This window comes from Gastrolobium bilobum, unplaced genomic scaffold (assembly GCF_033153095.1).
Source record: "Gastrolobium bilobum isolate Gb01-03AN ecotype WA unplaced genomic scaffold, APGP_CSIRO_Gbil_v1 utg57893, whole genome shotgun sequence".
NCBI classification, from domain to species: Eukaryota; Viridiplantae; Streptophyta; class Magnoliopsida; order Fabales; family Fabaceae; genus Gastrolobium; species Gastrolobium bilobum.
In genome coordinates, this window is record NW_026897690.1 from 49,095 (window position 1) to 64,787 (window position 15,693).

The window sequence follows — 15,693 nt, forward strand, 5'->3', positions numbered from 1 at the left end:
ATGAAACACGAAAATTAGGAAATCCCATAAGCACAGTTTATGTCGAGGCTACATACCAAACCCAGCATCCAAATCAGTTCTAAATTTGTTCACAATCCGGCTCAAGTCAAAAATAGTATGATCTTCTACATATTTCATCAACGAGTTGAAATCTATTCACTCTGTATTGGTGAGCGATGATTCAAAGGTTCAATAATATTTGGGCTCCCTGAGTTAATATCTTTGGGACCAATAAAGGGGAAACCTAGTTAATGACCTCCCATCTTCATTCACCCTAGCCACAAACTAGGGTTGGAAGTTCGGATGAATTGCTACTTTGAAAAATTGATCTTTAAACTTTTTGAAGGATTGCGTAAACACGCGGAAGATCTTAAGAAAGGCCACACCACGGATGGTACCCCAAATCTTCATCTCCTTAACCTTAGACCACGTTCGAGACGTATACACCTTGAACAAGTAAAAAAAGAAGGCCACAATGCATGGAATGTCGAGATAAGAACACATCAGCTCGAAACCTCGAACAAATGCCCAAGAATTGGGGTGGAGCTGAGTTGGAGAGATGCAGAGGTGCTTCAACACAACAATCTAGAACTCGAAAAAAGGAAATTGAATTCCCACCTTGGTTAATAAATCTTGGTAGAAGAATAAAAAGTGGGGCTAGTCCTCATTTGGTCCCACACACACCCGCTCGTCGTCAGTCGCAGGGATAAGATCCACCCCAGCAGTATTACCTATAGAAAGCTCAGCAATTTCCAAAGCTGTCATGAGTACTCATCCTGAAGTTCGGCTAATGGTTCCACCATCAACAACCTAGAAGAAGAAAACTCGGAGTCAGCACAATTACTAGATGTGCCCGAGCCCTTTGGATCCAGGCTAAGCTCTAATGAATTAAAGTTAGAATCAGACGAGCTAGAAGACTCCTCTGTGATCTCAATTAGATGGGCCATCCCCAATTAGACGGGAGCCTAGAACTGAAATTTCTAAAGAGGATGACATAACAACTGGTGTTAGGTCACCTAAATGAGGGTTCCCAACTTCTGCACTCTCTCTCTCTTCACTGCCAAAGGAGCAGCTGACCCCCTGTGGGCCACCATGGCAGCGCGAGTCGATGACGAGGCTGAGTTTCAGCCTGAAGATTTAACCTCTCCTGGCCCGAGGTCACGTTTAGTTGTGCCCTGGACCAACGTAGAGGCGTGTCCTTCCCCACATATAAAAGAAATAGATAGTCTCCTAGTCCCTTCGTCGTGGTAACCCAAAGAAAAAGAAGTTGTTTCTCCTCTTCGAGCGATCAATCCCAAAGAACCAATATCGCGGCCTTGGGGATAATCTATTAATCAAAGTGGCTTCTCTTGCCACTTTTTGGTCAGCATACTTCGGCCAAAAGTTGCTTATGTCAAACATTCCATATATATATGTTATAAAATCCTAGTTCCCTAACCATGAAACCATCTTACTCCATCTAAGCAAACAATAGAAGTTTTAACTACCCCAAAGGAAGGAAGGGAACGAAGGGGATCAGAAGCCACTCAGTGTGCTAAACACACAAACGCTCGCACATGGGAAACAAGAAAATGATGAAAAGAAAAATACTTAAAGAAACACAGGTGATGCTACCCGGCAAGTATACCAATCGCACAAGTAATACAGTGATAAGAAAAGTATCGTCTCCACAGGCATTGTGATCAAATATCAAATAATCGTTCCTTTTAAGACGGGAAGAGTTCAAATAAATGTGACAAAATATTGTGGATTTGAGTAATAATAAGAACTAAGATAAAAACGTATTTTTGGAGTTTTTGTTGTGAAAAATAAAACAGAGATTGATTTTATAAAATATGAGAAGGCATTGTAGCTAGAGTGCACTCACCATATGATCCCACCATTTACTCTGGATTGATTTAAAATACTCATTTAAATAAATACTCAGATAATTTATCATCTAAAAATTATTAAATAGTTAACCTTCAATCCCTTGCAAGGTTAACCCTTTAACCCCAATTGAAACCCCAATTCCTTGCGATGTTTCTCATGAAATTAAGCAATGAGCACGATAAATTAAACATATGCAATGTTATATACGTCTATTCCTAGCACGCATACAAATTGTTATCCTACTCTCTTTCAAGATCAAAAACCCCAATATTCCTATCTAGGATTCTTACCCTCAAACTATCATCAACTATTAGATTGATCAATTCTAACAAAGAAGATAGAAATTACGCACAGAGTAGAGATAATATAAATATATAAAAGAGCAATTATAAACCAATCTGTTGTAACAAGGGTTCACATAGGGTTTGTGACCCTAACTACAATAAAGAGTACTAGCCAACCATAACCATGGCTGACATAAAATTAATGAAGATAAAGATGAAAGAATGTAATTACAAAAAGAAGACGAATAACAATCCTCCGTTCCTCTCCTCCTTCTAAAATCCTTGGTTTTTCTCTGTCGTCGAAAAGTTTTTTTATAAAACCTCGCAGCTTCCTTTTTATATCCCTCATTCGTTTCTTCCAAATTTGCCCCTTTCAGAACACGATGTTTTCCTCGCAAACTGGTGTGGGATCGCGCCACTGTGGCGTAGAACCGCGCCACATCCCTGGAAGATGGCCCAACAACCCATCTGGCGCCACTATGGCGCCAAGTCGCGCCATTTCTCTGGAGAATGGTCCAGAAAAATCTGATGCAGCTCAGGACCAATTCTCGTGCAGATTCGCGCCAACCGTCTTTAAAATTTTTGTTTTCTCCTTCTTTCTCCCTATATAAACATGACAAATAGGTGAGAAATATCATTGAAATGGAAAAGTCAATATAATAAGCAAATATGTATATAAACTGCTCTTTTATGACTTAATCCTTTTTCATTTTTAGCTTGGAAAACTACATTTGCCAGAGGCACATCAAATCATTCCCAGATTTAAATGTTGTTGTCCCTAGCAACAGACAAGATTCAAACATAGAAGAACCAAAAACAACCATCTAGCACAACATCACACAGATAATCGATAGATCACTATGCTAAGCATGACTGAAACAATGCAAAGAGCTCCTAACAATGTCTTCTATTCTCATGAAAATGTCAGAATCTAACTTGAACACCGCTCTCCAAAATAAACATATAACACTCAACACTCAAGTGTTTGGGGGAATAACAATCACTTAATCCACCACAGCAATAACACTACTATAAGCTTGATCATATTCTCAAGTTCCTGAAGATGAGGAACATTAGCACATGCACAATTGATCAAAAGGACTTCACATGGATATAACTTGGCCTGGCTTAGGGGTAGAAATTTATGGGAAGTAGCTAAAATTGTGAGTTGAAATTGAAATACTGATATACACTTGAAAAATAATCAAATCTCAAACAAATTTAAGCTCCACTATTCTTTAAGATCAGGAATCCATCCCTTTTATTTTTCACCTTTTTCACATTGCTATATACATTTTCTCTCTATCTTGAGATATATATATTTTGTTTTTGTTTTTTTTTTTTTAGATAGAGAGATTACTTAACTTCAGTGGAGCTTACCTCTGGAGCTTACCTCGATTGAATTTCTTTTCTTGTCAAGCATTTCAATCTCAACAAAGGTAAGAAAATAGGAATATGGCTAAACAATCAGCATAAATCATGAACAAATTGGCTCAGGCTCAGGCTCAAAGGGGTTGACAATGGAAAAATCAAACAGGTGGGCAATTTGGCCATGGCTAACAAGAATAAAATCGCCTTAATCATTTCAATCAATGCATGTATCACAGAGAAACAGAGCAAGTTCTAGAGTGCTATCACAATGAGGTCTCTCAAGAATAAAAATAAGTGTTTAAGCACAAGACCTCACCAGCTATGGTATCAAGCTAGACTCTCAAAAGAAACCTCAGGCATCATTAATCATTCAAGCATAAAATTCAGACAAACGAGCAATCATGAATTCTACTCATGCCTATGCAATATCATGCTAGAAGTTCGTACAATACATGCTTTCTATGATGAAATCAGTCAAATTAACTAGGGAAAGCATATCTAAACATGGGACTTGCTCAAAAAATATTTTTCAAGAATTTCTCAACTTTTTTTTTATATGAGCAAAACCAATCAAAATACTAAGAAAAATAAAAAACGGGTTAAAATATCTCTCTTGATATAAAGTGCATTTCCACTCCTGCAACTATCCTGCATGACCATGCTTCCTCATTCCCAGATTTAGAAAATTGTTGTCCCCAGCAATAACTAAACCCAAGACTTATCACAACTGCACAATGGAACAAACAGCATAGGATGGATAATAGTAAGAGCAGCACAATATCAAAGTATGAGGACATATACAACCCAAAATATAGTCTAAGTGACCTTAACATCAACCTAAAGGTCACCACTAAAAATAGCAAAAGACAAAAGTAAACTAAAAAATATACATGCAATAAATCTCCGACAGTAAGGAGATATCACTCGTCCGAGTCGTCACTATCATCCATGATCAACAAAAGGAAGAGGGAAGTGATCATTCCTTGTAACCTCATCCAGCCTCCTGTAGTCAACACACATTCTCCAACCAGTTATAGTTCTGGTAGGAATAAGCTTATTCTTGTCATTTTTAACTACAGTCACACCAACCTTCTTTGGAACACTTTGTACAAGGCTTACCCAAGCAACATCAGAAATTGGGTAAATCATACTTGCATCAAGGAGTTTCACCACTTTTTTTCTTACTACCTCTTTCATCATAGGATTGAGCCTTCTTTGAGGTTGCCTCACAGGTTTAATGTCATTCTCCATGAGAATCTTATAGGTTCAAAAAGAAGGACTTATACCTTTGAGATCAGAAATGGACCACCCCAAAGCAGTCTTGTGCTCTAAGAGAACCTCTTTTAGTTTTCTTTCATCATCGGAAGATAACCCCTTATTGATAATTACAGGGTAAGTCTCCTCATCGCCCAAGAAAATATACTTTAAAGTATCAGGTAACTCTTTCAATTCAACTCTTGGAGCACCAACCTCTTTATCAGAATCTTTCTTTTCAAGAACCTCAAAGACATCAGCAATCTCATTTTCAAAATGAACATGATCACGATTTTTCAAGTCCTCTTCAAGCTCTTGAATAAGAGTTTTCTCTTCATGAACCACCTCCTGTAAGACATCAAGTCTGAAACAATCACCATTTTCAAATGGCCTTTTCATACAATCAAAAACATTGACAGTAATTGTTTCTTCATTTATTCTCAACACATGCTTTCCTTGCTCTACATCAATCATTGCACGAGCTGTGGCTAAGAAAGGTCTACCCAAGATAAGAGGCATTTCATTTTCCACCTCCATATCAAGCACCACAAAATCAGCAGGAAAGATGAACTTATCCACTTTCACAAGAACATCTTCAATTATACCACTGGGCTTCCTTAAAGATCTATCAGCAAGTTGAAGAGATACCAAAGTGGGCTTCAACTCAGTGATCCCCAAGGACTTACAAACAGAAAGAGACATCAAATTAATGCTAGCTTCAAGATCGCATAATGCCCTGCCAATTTTAGTGTTACCAATTTCAATACGAATGTTGAAACTTCCTGGATCACGAAGCTTAGGAGAAAATTTCTTTATAATAATAGCACTGCACTCCTCAGTAAGTGCTACAGTTTGGCACTCTTGCAACTTGTGCTTCCTTGACAAAAGATCCTTCATAAATTTAGCATAATTAGGCATACTAGCCAGAGCTTCAGCAAAGGGAATGTTGATATGCAAATTCTTGAAGATATCAAGAAATCTGCCATACTGTTGCTTTTTAAGTTCTGGCTTGAACCTTCCAGGATAAGGTGCCATTTTCTCAAGATATTCATCACTCAGCTCAAATTTCTTCTTTTCAACAACAATTGGTTGCTCTTTTTCTTCACCTTTCTTAAGAAGCTTCACAACCTTAGAAGGAATTTCAACTCCTTTTTTTGGCTCCTCAACCTCATTAAGCTTCTCGCCATCCTCCACATCTATATTTGGCTTTTCTGGAGCTACCACCAGTTTACCACTTCTAGTTGTGATGGCAATACAATCTTCCTTTGGATTAGTAATTGTATTACTAGGGAATGTACCTGGAGTTCTATCAGCAATTTGTTTAGCTAGTTGGCTAATTTGATTCTCCAAATTTCTGATATATGCATTTGTGTTCTTGGTATTAGCTCTAGTCTCCTCCATGAAAGCATTAGAATGTTGAGCCATTTGTCCTACTAGCTTCTCCAAATCAGAAGGTTCCTTGGGTTGGATTGGTGGATGTAACATCCCCGTCTCGAGCCGGTTCAATTAACATACATATGATATAAACAGATACAGAGGAAGACTTATCTTACGGAAATAAGGGCTAACTTTTTCTTTTTCTTCTTAGCTTCATACAAAGTATAACCAAAAATCGGACAGAGTAACCTCTGTAAATCGGACAACTGGGGATTTTCCAATCCCACTCCCAAGAGTTCCTGATAGACAGTTTCAATAATATTCATATTCAGAAGTACCAGTCATGCAATATAATCAGATACCCATCCATGGGCGCATGCAGAATTTGGCTTCGTGCCACTAATCTAACAGCATGCAGTCCAATACAGAAACATAACTGAATACTACATAGTCATATCAACATGCCTGAATACAAAAGGTACATGCATCAACTGAATGACATGTACAAGACATATACAGGCCATATACAAAATACAGGATCTAACATAATGATCCATCACTACGGAAATACGAAATACATAGGTACACTCCAAAAAGATTAGTAGCCTACAGCTACTCAAAATACTGATTCGTCAAACGTCTCAGCCCCGTGTCGTGTCCCTGCCTAACGAAGGCTCACCGGAAGTCTGTGCACCTGAAAATGTTGCCCCAACGAGGGGTAAGATTTCAAATCTCAGTAAGCTCCAGGTTTATAGAGAATTCTCCATACCCCTGGCACACTCCTGCATGAAAGTCAGATACAGAGTATACCAGTACAACATATAACAGATATCATAACAGAACAGAACATATAACCATATCATAACAGAGGTGTGCGCTGTAATTCCCAAGGGATGACCCCAAGCGGAATTCAACGCACGTGTTCCCAATGGATGACCCCAAGCGGAACCAGAGTATCTCAGAGGTGTACATAGTCAATCTCAGGAAAGTCCTAAGAAGACATCAGTGTACCAGAAGTCAATACATAATTTATATCAGAACCAGTCATATCATATCATGTCATATCAGATCATTTCATATCATATCATATCATTTCATATCATATCATCAAATAACTCTATATGAATGCACCTATACAGAGTATCAATACAATCATAGAGTCCAACCATAGTCCACTAACTATGGTGGAGCACTCAAGTAGGAAAAGACTCCTTAAACATAGAGCTTACCTCTTGAAGCTTTACCAATACGCTTACTTGTGGAACAAGTTACTTTTATCGCTTCAAGATATTTCCGATCCTTCTCAATCCCTAGGCACACCTAGAGAATAATTTATAATGCATCAATAAAATGATGCTATACCATGATTATTTCATAAGCATACATTTTATCGCTTATTTTCCTTTCTTTATATTTTTGTCAATTCTATGCCAATACACAAGTATAGACCTCTATACACCTGTTGGCGTTCTTTAATTTAATCAAGCATTTACTTAAGAATTTTCCACATAAATCATACTATTTTTCTTTAAAAGTCGCGGGCATACCCTTAGGGACTCAAGGTATTTTTCAACCATTTGTCAAAGCATTTCACTTCTTAGCTCATCCATTGGTATATTAAAATGCAACACATTTTATTAAAATAAAATGTAACAAATATATACCCCTAAACATCCTATAGTTCGAAGCATAGAGCAAGTATTTGTAGGATTTTTTTCCAACTTACATCTTTGCTAATTCATCATTTTTTCTACTCTTTACAACACCTCACCTTCCAAATACATAACTAACAATTTTGCACATCATCCTCTATAAACCCTCTCATGGCCGAACAACAAGGGACGAAACACAAGGGGACTTTTTTTTTCTTTTATTTACATATGCAACATGCTTGTTTTTTTTTTTACTACACTTCCTATACACAACCAAGCCATCATCACCTTCAAGTTTATACTACTTTATTTTCTACCCAACCATACCCATGCTTTTTAACACCATTTTCACAATAAAATAATCATAGGATTAGAGTTTAATTACCTCTAATCACTTATTCAAAATCTAGAAGACTTCCATCAAGAGAATCTCCTTCAAAAGCTTCCTTTTGCCTCCTTGATGAATAGTGTACGAATTAGGGAAAGGAGAATAACTCTTCACACACTCAACAATAGCTCACATTGATGGTTGGAATAGCTTCATTGGATAGTTTACCATAGATTTCATGTAGTGGGTTATGAGATTTGGTTGGATATTGCAAGAGAAATCAAAGAAAACCAAAGCAAAACCCTAAGCCCCTTTCCAAGTGAGAGCAACCACTGGACGACGGAAAAGAACGAAGGAAAACGCGTAGAAAAGAGAAATTTAAAGGGGTTACGGTTTTTTTTTAAAGTTAACTTATTTTAACTGGGTAAAGATTTATCTATCTACACACCTTCATTCATTACCAAACTTTACCTAATGGACTAGAATATTTTTATGCTCATATTTATAATTTTACTTTTACTTTTGGGTAACTTTATTTACCCGCATTTTTACTCTTTAACTGTCATTTTAACTCATTTTTCACCAAAGGTGACTTTATTTCTTTTACTTCTAATTATTCTTCGATATTAAATCCACTATTACTAGTAAGGGTTATTATATTCACCTCACATTTTAAGGATTTTGCCCACAAAATCAAATATCAAATGTAACATATACCTGACGTCAAACTCAAAGTACTGCTGGAGAATCTCATTCTCCCGCTCCCAAGTAGCGTCCTCAGGAGTTAATCCTTCCCATTGTACCTTGATCATGGGAATAATCCTGTTCCTCAACATTTTTTCATCACGTGCTAGAACCTTCAACGGTCCCACAACAAACTTCAAGTCTTTTCTTACTTCGATATTGTCCGGCTGTACAATGTGGGATTCATCCGGCACGTATTTTCGAAGTTGACTAATGTGAAAAACACTATGCAAATTTGACAGATGTGGAGGTAAGGCAAGCTGGTAAGCCACAGGTCTGACCCTCTTCATAATCTGGTAGGGCCCAATGAACCTAGGACTCAACTTCCTCACTCCTAGAGCACGCCCAACACCCGTAGTCGGAGACAAACGGATAAATACATGATCCCCCTCTGAAAATTCAAGGGGTCGATGCTTTGCATCATAATAACTCTTTTGGCGACTCTGTGCTTTCTTCAATCGATCCTTAATCATCATAATTTGATCGGTAGTCTCTTGGACCATATCAGGCCCAAATAACTGCCTCTCACCAATTTCTGACCAACAAGTAGGCGCCCTGCACCTACGGCCATACAAAGCTTCATAAGGAGCCATGCCCAAACTGGCATGATAACTATTATTGTAGGAAAATTCCACCAGAGGAAGATATTTATCCCATGCATTTCCCTGCTCTAAGGCACAAGCCCTCAACATGTCCTCCAGGGTCTGAATAGTCCTCTCAGTCTGACCATCAGTCTGGGGATGATAAGCTGTGCTCAGCCTCAGCTGTGTACCGAAGGCCTGTTGCACTGCATCCCAAAGTCTAGAAGTAAATTTAGGGTCCCGATCACTAATGATACTTTCAGGAACACCATGAAGTTTCACAATCTCTCTTACATATGTCTGAGCCAACTGCTCTGTGGAGAAACTCGTTTTAACTGGTATGAAATGTGCAGACTTTGTCAATCTGTCAACAACTACCCAGATAGAATCAAAACCAGCCTGAGTTCTCGGTAATGCCACTACAAAATCCATAGAAATACTGACCCATTTCCATTCCGGAATATCCGAGGGCTGCAGTAATCCAGAAGGTCTCTGATGTTCAATCTTAACTTTCTGACATGTCAAACACTTACTCACAAATAGAGCAATGTCTTTCTTCATTCCCGACCACCAGAAATTTTGTTTCAAGTCTTGGTACATCTTGGTAGCACCAGGATGGATAGTGTACTTACCCATGTGACCCTCAGTCAATACCTCATCTACCATCTGACCTTTTGGAACAATGATCTGATCCTTGTAAAACTTAAGACCAAACCTATCAGTGGACACAAAGTCCTGTTCTTTCATAGACTGAATTTCTTCATCAAGCAATTGAGCTTCTTTAATCCGCTCAACTAATGAATTCTGGACTACCGTAGTAGTCAATAAATGCGGACTATCTGCTGTATTCACAGGAATGTGGAGATCCCTGAATTTCTCAATCAAATTATACTCGGAAATCATCAAATTGGCCATACCAAGCGCCTTTCTGCTTAAAGCATCAGCTACTACATTGGCTTTACAGGGTGATATTGCAACTCAAAATCATAATCCTTCAGAAATTCCACCCATCGGCGTTGCCTCATATTCAGCTCCTTCTGATCAAACAGATATTTTAAACTTTTGTGGTCACTGTAGACAGTAAAATCGGCCCCATATAGAAAGTGTCGCCAGATTTTCAATGCGAACACTACGGCTGCCAACTCCAGATCGTGTGTCGGATAATTCTCCTCATGCGATTTCAACCGCCGAGAAGCATAAGCGACCACCTGACGAAACTGCATTAACACACAGCCTAACCTAAACTTAGAAGCATCACAATACACCACAAATTTACTGGTAGGATCCGGCAATATCAATACCGGAGCTGTAGTCAACTTCCTTTTTAACTCTTGTAAGCTCACTTCACATTCTTGGGTCCACACAAATGGGTTCCCTTTACGGGTTAACCGTGTCAAAGGTAATATCATCCGTGAGAATCCCTCAATAAAACACCTATAATATCCAGCCAAACCAAGAAAACTCCTGATCTCTGTAACATTTTTAGGACGTTCCCATTCTACCACTACTTCAATCTTGCTTGGGTCCACTGCCACTCCTTCATATGAGATGACATGGCCCAGAAATTGTATCTCAGAAAGCCAGAATTCACATTTTGACGGTTTAGCATACAACTGATGCTCTCTCAGAATCTGCAAAACAACCTTTAGATGCTCAGAATGCTCTTCTTTACTCTTTGAATATATCAGTATGTCATCTATAAAGACCACCACAAACTGATCCAGATAGTCTTTAAAGATCCGATTCATATAACCCATGAAAACGGCTGGTGCATTTAAAGCCCAAATGGAATAACCAGATACTCATAGTGCCCATATCGGGACCTGAAAGCTGTCTTCGGAACGTCATCCGGCTTTACCCGGATCTGATGATACCCGGACCGGAAATCAATCTTAGAAAATACAGTCGCACCCCGCAACTGATCCAACAAATCATCTATCCGCGGCAAAGGATACTTATTCTTAACAGTAACCTTGTTCAACTGCCGGTAGTCTGTACATAATCTCATAGACCCATCCTTCTTCTTAACAAAGATCACCGGGGCTCCCCAAGGAGACACACTCGGCCTAATAAAATTTTTTCTGGATAAGTCTTCAATCTGCTTCTTCAATTCAGATAATTCCAGAGGTGACATCCGGTATGGGGCAAGAGAGATAGGTCCCACACCAGGCAATAAGTCAACTGCAAATTCAATTTCCCTCTCTGGAGGAAAGTGCGGAATTTCATCCGGAAAGACATCCTCAAATTCAGAAACAATCGGAATACCAGAAATGGGCTCCTTAATGGCGCCTACCAGACCTCCTAACATAATAAACCCAGAATCTCCTTCCTTTAAGGCTTTTATAACCCGAAGTACAGATAAGTAAGGAGACTTCCCTTCTTCATCATGAGATGAAGCAGAAATGGTTTTACTGTAGCAGTCAATCTTCACACAGTATTTAGACAACCAGTCCATTCCCAAAATCAGATTTACAGATGCAAGATGCAAAACAATAAAATCGGCAGAATACTCCTTGCCTTCATACTTGAATTTCACATCTTCACAAATATACTTTTCATTAAAAATATTCCCCACAGCCGTAACAATACGCATAGGAGTTTTCATTATTGTCAAAGGCAGACCAAATGTGTCGGCTACATAATCAGCAATAAAAGAATGTGTGGCACCAGAATCAAATAATACACTAAACAGTTCATCTTTAATAGAAATCATACCTCGCACCAAAGTAGAGGATTTCTCAGCCTCTGGCTGAGTCACTGCATACACTCGGGCAGTAGGAGGTGGGAGAGGTAGAGATGGCTCCTCAATCATCATAGGGGTCGGGGTAGCCTGAATTGCAGAAACATGTCCCCCACTAAAGGGGCAGTCTTTAATAAAATGCCCGGGTTGACCACACTTATAACAAAGCCCTTTTCTTTCCTGCAGACCCCTGCATGGGCTCTTCCACAGATAGCACATTGAGGAACAGATTTAAAATTCCCCTGCTTTGAATTCCCTATTTTCTTGAACTTACCATCAGACTGCTTCACCTGCAAACCTTTTCCCTTAGAATTTCCTGTATTACTTTTAGGACCAGAATTAGAAGCTGATTGGTCCTTGTGCTTCCTTCTGTAATATTCTTGAATATTCTTACACTTTTTAACAAGTGCAGCAAAAGTATCAAATGAGTCACCTGCAAGTTTTTCAGAGATGTTATCATGTAATCCTCTATGAAATTTAAAAATCAAGTCATCCTCTGTAGGTGGAGCTCTCTGGAAATGAGAGTATTTGGCCAGCTTATTGAACTTATTCAAGTATTCATCAATAGACATCTAACCCTGCTTTAGTTCTTCAAATTCACCCTTCTTCCTTATCCGGGCTTCAGCCGGAAAGTATTTCAGCAAGAATTGCCTTTCAAATAAAGGCCAGGTAATAGCATAACCCTGACATTCCAAGGGCTGACGGGTATTTCTCCACCAATCAGCTGCATCATTCTGCAACATATAAGAAGCATACAACAATTTCTGTTGATCATCACACTCCATGACAGTAAAAATGCGATCCAATTCTTCTAACCACTTAATTGCAGCAATAGGATCAATGCCTCCTTTATAATTTGGTGGTGCATGTTTTCGGAAGGCATTAAGCATTCTTTCTCTTTGCTCTCTATTAGTGGCTGGTTGTGCCACACCACCCCTGTGACTAGATTCTTCATTCATATCATTATTTCCTTCACCCTCCACAACAATGGAATTATGAGGAGGAGGAACAAGCTGTTGTGGTTGTGGCTCAGGCTGTGGCTGTGGTTGTGGCTGTTGCAAAGGTTGTGGCTGTGGACCTTGCCCACCCGCCCTCACCTCAACCAAGAGTAATCTCATTATTTCAATATTCGCCATTCTGCTTGCTGCCATCATTTCTTGATTGGCCAACCTATTAGTCTCTAACAGATCTTGATTTGCTTTCATCATCACTTCTAGCTCTCGCTGCCTAGCTGCAGCCATATTTTGTTGCATCTCAGTTAAGGCCGTTATCATTGGATCTGGCTGTGAAGTATTTCCCCGCTGGTTTATTCGGGGTCTAGCCAAATCTGCTAATATTGGATCGGTCGGGTCAATAGGAGGATCAGAAGTCCTTCTTGGGCGAACCATAATTCTGCATATTTCACACAAAGGAATGAGTTAGCTACGCTCACACTCGGTGATCAGACATGCATATCATAGTACTCCAAGAAACTCAAGAATATATCAACCCGAACAGTTCTAGCAATATTTCACAGGCTCTCCTAGAGAAACTGCTCTGATACCATAAATGTAACATCCCTGTCTCGAGCCGGTTCAATTAACATACATATGATATAAACAGATACAGCGGAAGACTTATCTTACGGAAATACGGGCTAACTTTTTCTTTTTCTTCTTAGCTTCATACAAAGTATAACCAAAAATCGGACAGAGTAACCTCTGTAAATCGGACAACTGGAGATTTTCCAATCCCACTCCCAAGAGTTCCTGATAGACAGTTTCAATAATATTCATATTCAGAAGTACCAGTCATGCAATATAATCAGATACCCATCCATGGGCGCATGCAGAATTTGGCTCCGTGCCACTAATCTAACAGCATGCAGTCCAATACAGAAACATAACTGAATACTACATAGTCATATCAACATTCCTGAATACAAAAGGTACATGCATCAACTGAATGACATGTACAAGACATATACAGGCCATATACAAAATACAGGATCTAACATAATGATCCATCACTACGGAAATACGAAATACATAGGTACACTCCAAAAAGATTAGTAGCCTACAGCTACTCAAAATACTGATCCGTCAAACGTCTCAGCCCTGTGCCGTGTCCCTGCCTAACGAAGGCTCACCGGAAGTCTGTGCACCTGAAAATGTTGCCCCAACAAGGGGTAAGATTTCAAATCTCAGTAAGCTCCAGGTTTATAGAGAATTCTCCATACCCCTGGCTCACTCCTGCATGAAAGTCAGATACAGAGTATACCAGTACAACATATAACAGATATCATAACAGAACAGAACATATAACCATATCATAACAGAGGTGTGCGCTGTAATTCCCAAGGGATGACCCCAAGCGGAATTCAACGCACGTGTTCCCAAGGGATGACCCCAAGCGGAACCAGAGTATCTCAGAGGTGTACATAGTCAATCTCAGGAAAGTCCTAAGAAGACATCAGTGTACCAGAAGTCAATACATAATTTATATCAGAACCAGTCATATCATATCATGTCATATCAGATCATTTCATATCATATCATATCATTTCATATCATATCATCAAATAACTCTATATGAATGCACCTATACAGAGTATCAATACAATCATAGAGTCTAACCGTAGTCCACTAACTATGGTGGAGCACTCAAGTAGGAAAAGACTCCTTAAACATAGAGTTTACCTCTTGAAGCTTTACCAATACGCTTACTTGTGGAACAAGTTACTTTTATCGCTTCAAGATATTTCCGATCCTTCTCAATCCCTAGGCACACCTAGAGAATAATTTACAATGCATCAATAAAATGATTGTATACCATGATTATTTCATAAGCATACATTTTATCGCTTATTTTCCTTTCTTTATATTTTTGCCAATTCTATGCCAATACACAAGTCTAGACCTCTATACACCCGTTGGCGTTCTTTAATTTAATCGAGCATTTACTTAAGAATTTTCCATATAAATCATGCTATTTTTCTTTAAAAGTCGCGGGCATACCCTTAGGGACTCAAGGTATTTTTCAACCATTTGTCAAAGCATTTCACTTCTTAACTCATCCATTGGTATATTAAAATGTAACAAATATATACCCCTAAACATCCTATAGTTCGAAGCATAGAGCAAGTATTTGTAGGATTTTTTTTCCAACTTACATCTTTGCTAATTCATCATTTTTTCTACTCTTTACAACACCTCACCTTCCAAATACATAACTAACAATTTTGCACATCATCCTCTATAAACCCTCTCATTGCCGAACAACAAGGGACCAAACACAAGGGGATTTTTTTTTTCTTTTATTTACACATGCAACATGCTTGCTTTTTTTTTACTACACTTCCTATACACAACCAAGCCATAATCACCTTCAAGTTTATACTACTTTATTTTCTACCCAACCATACCCATGCTTTTTAACACCATTTTCACAATAAAATAATCATAGGATTAGAGTTTAATTACCTCTAATCACTTATTCAAGACCTAGAAGA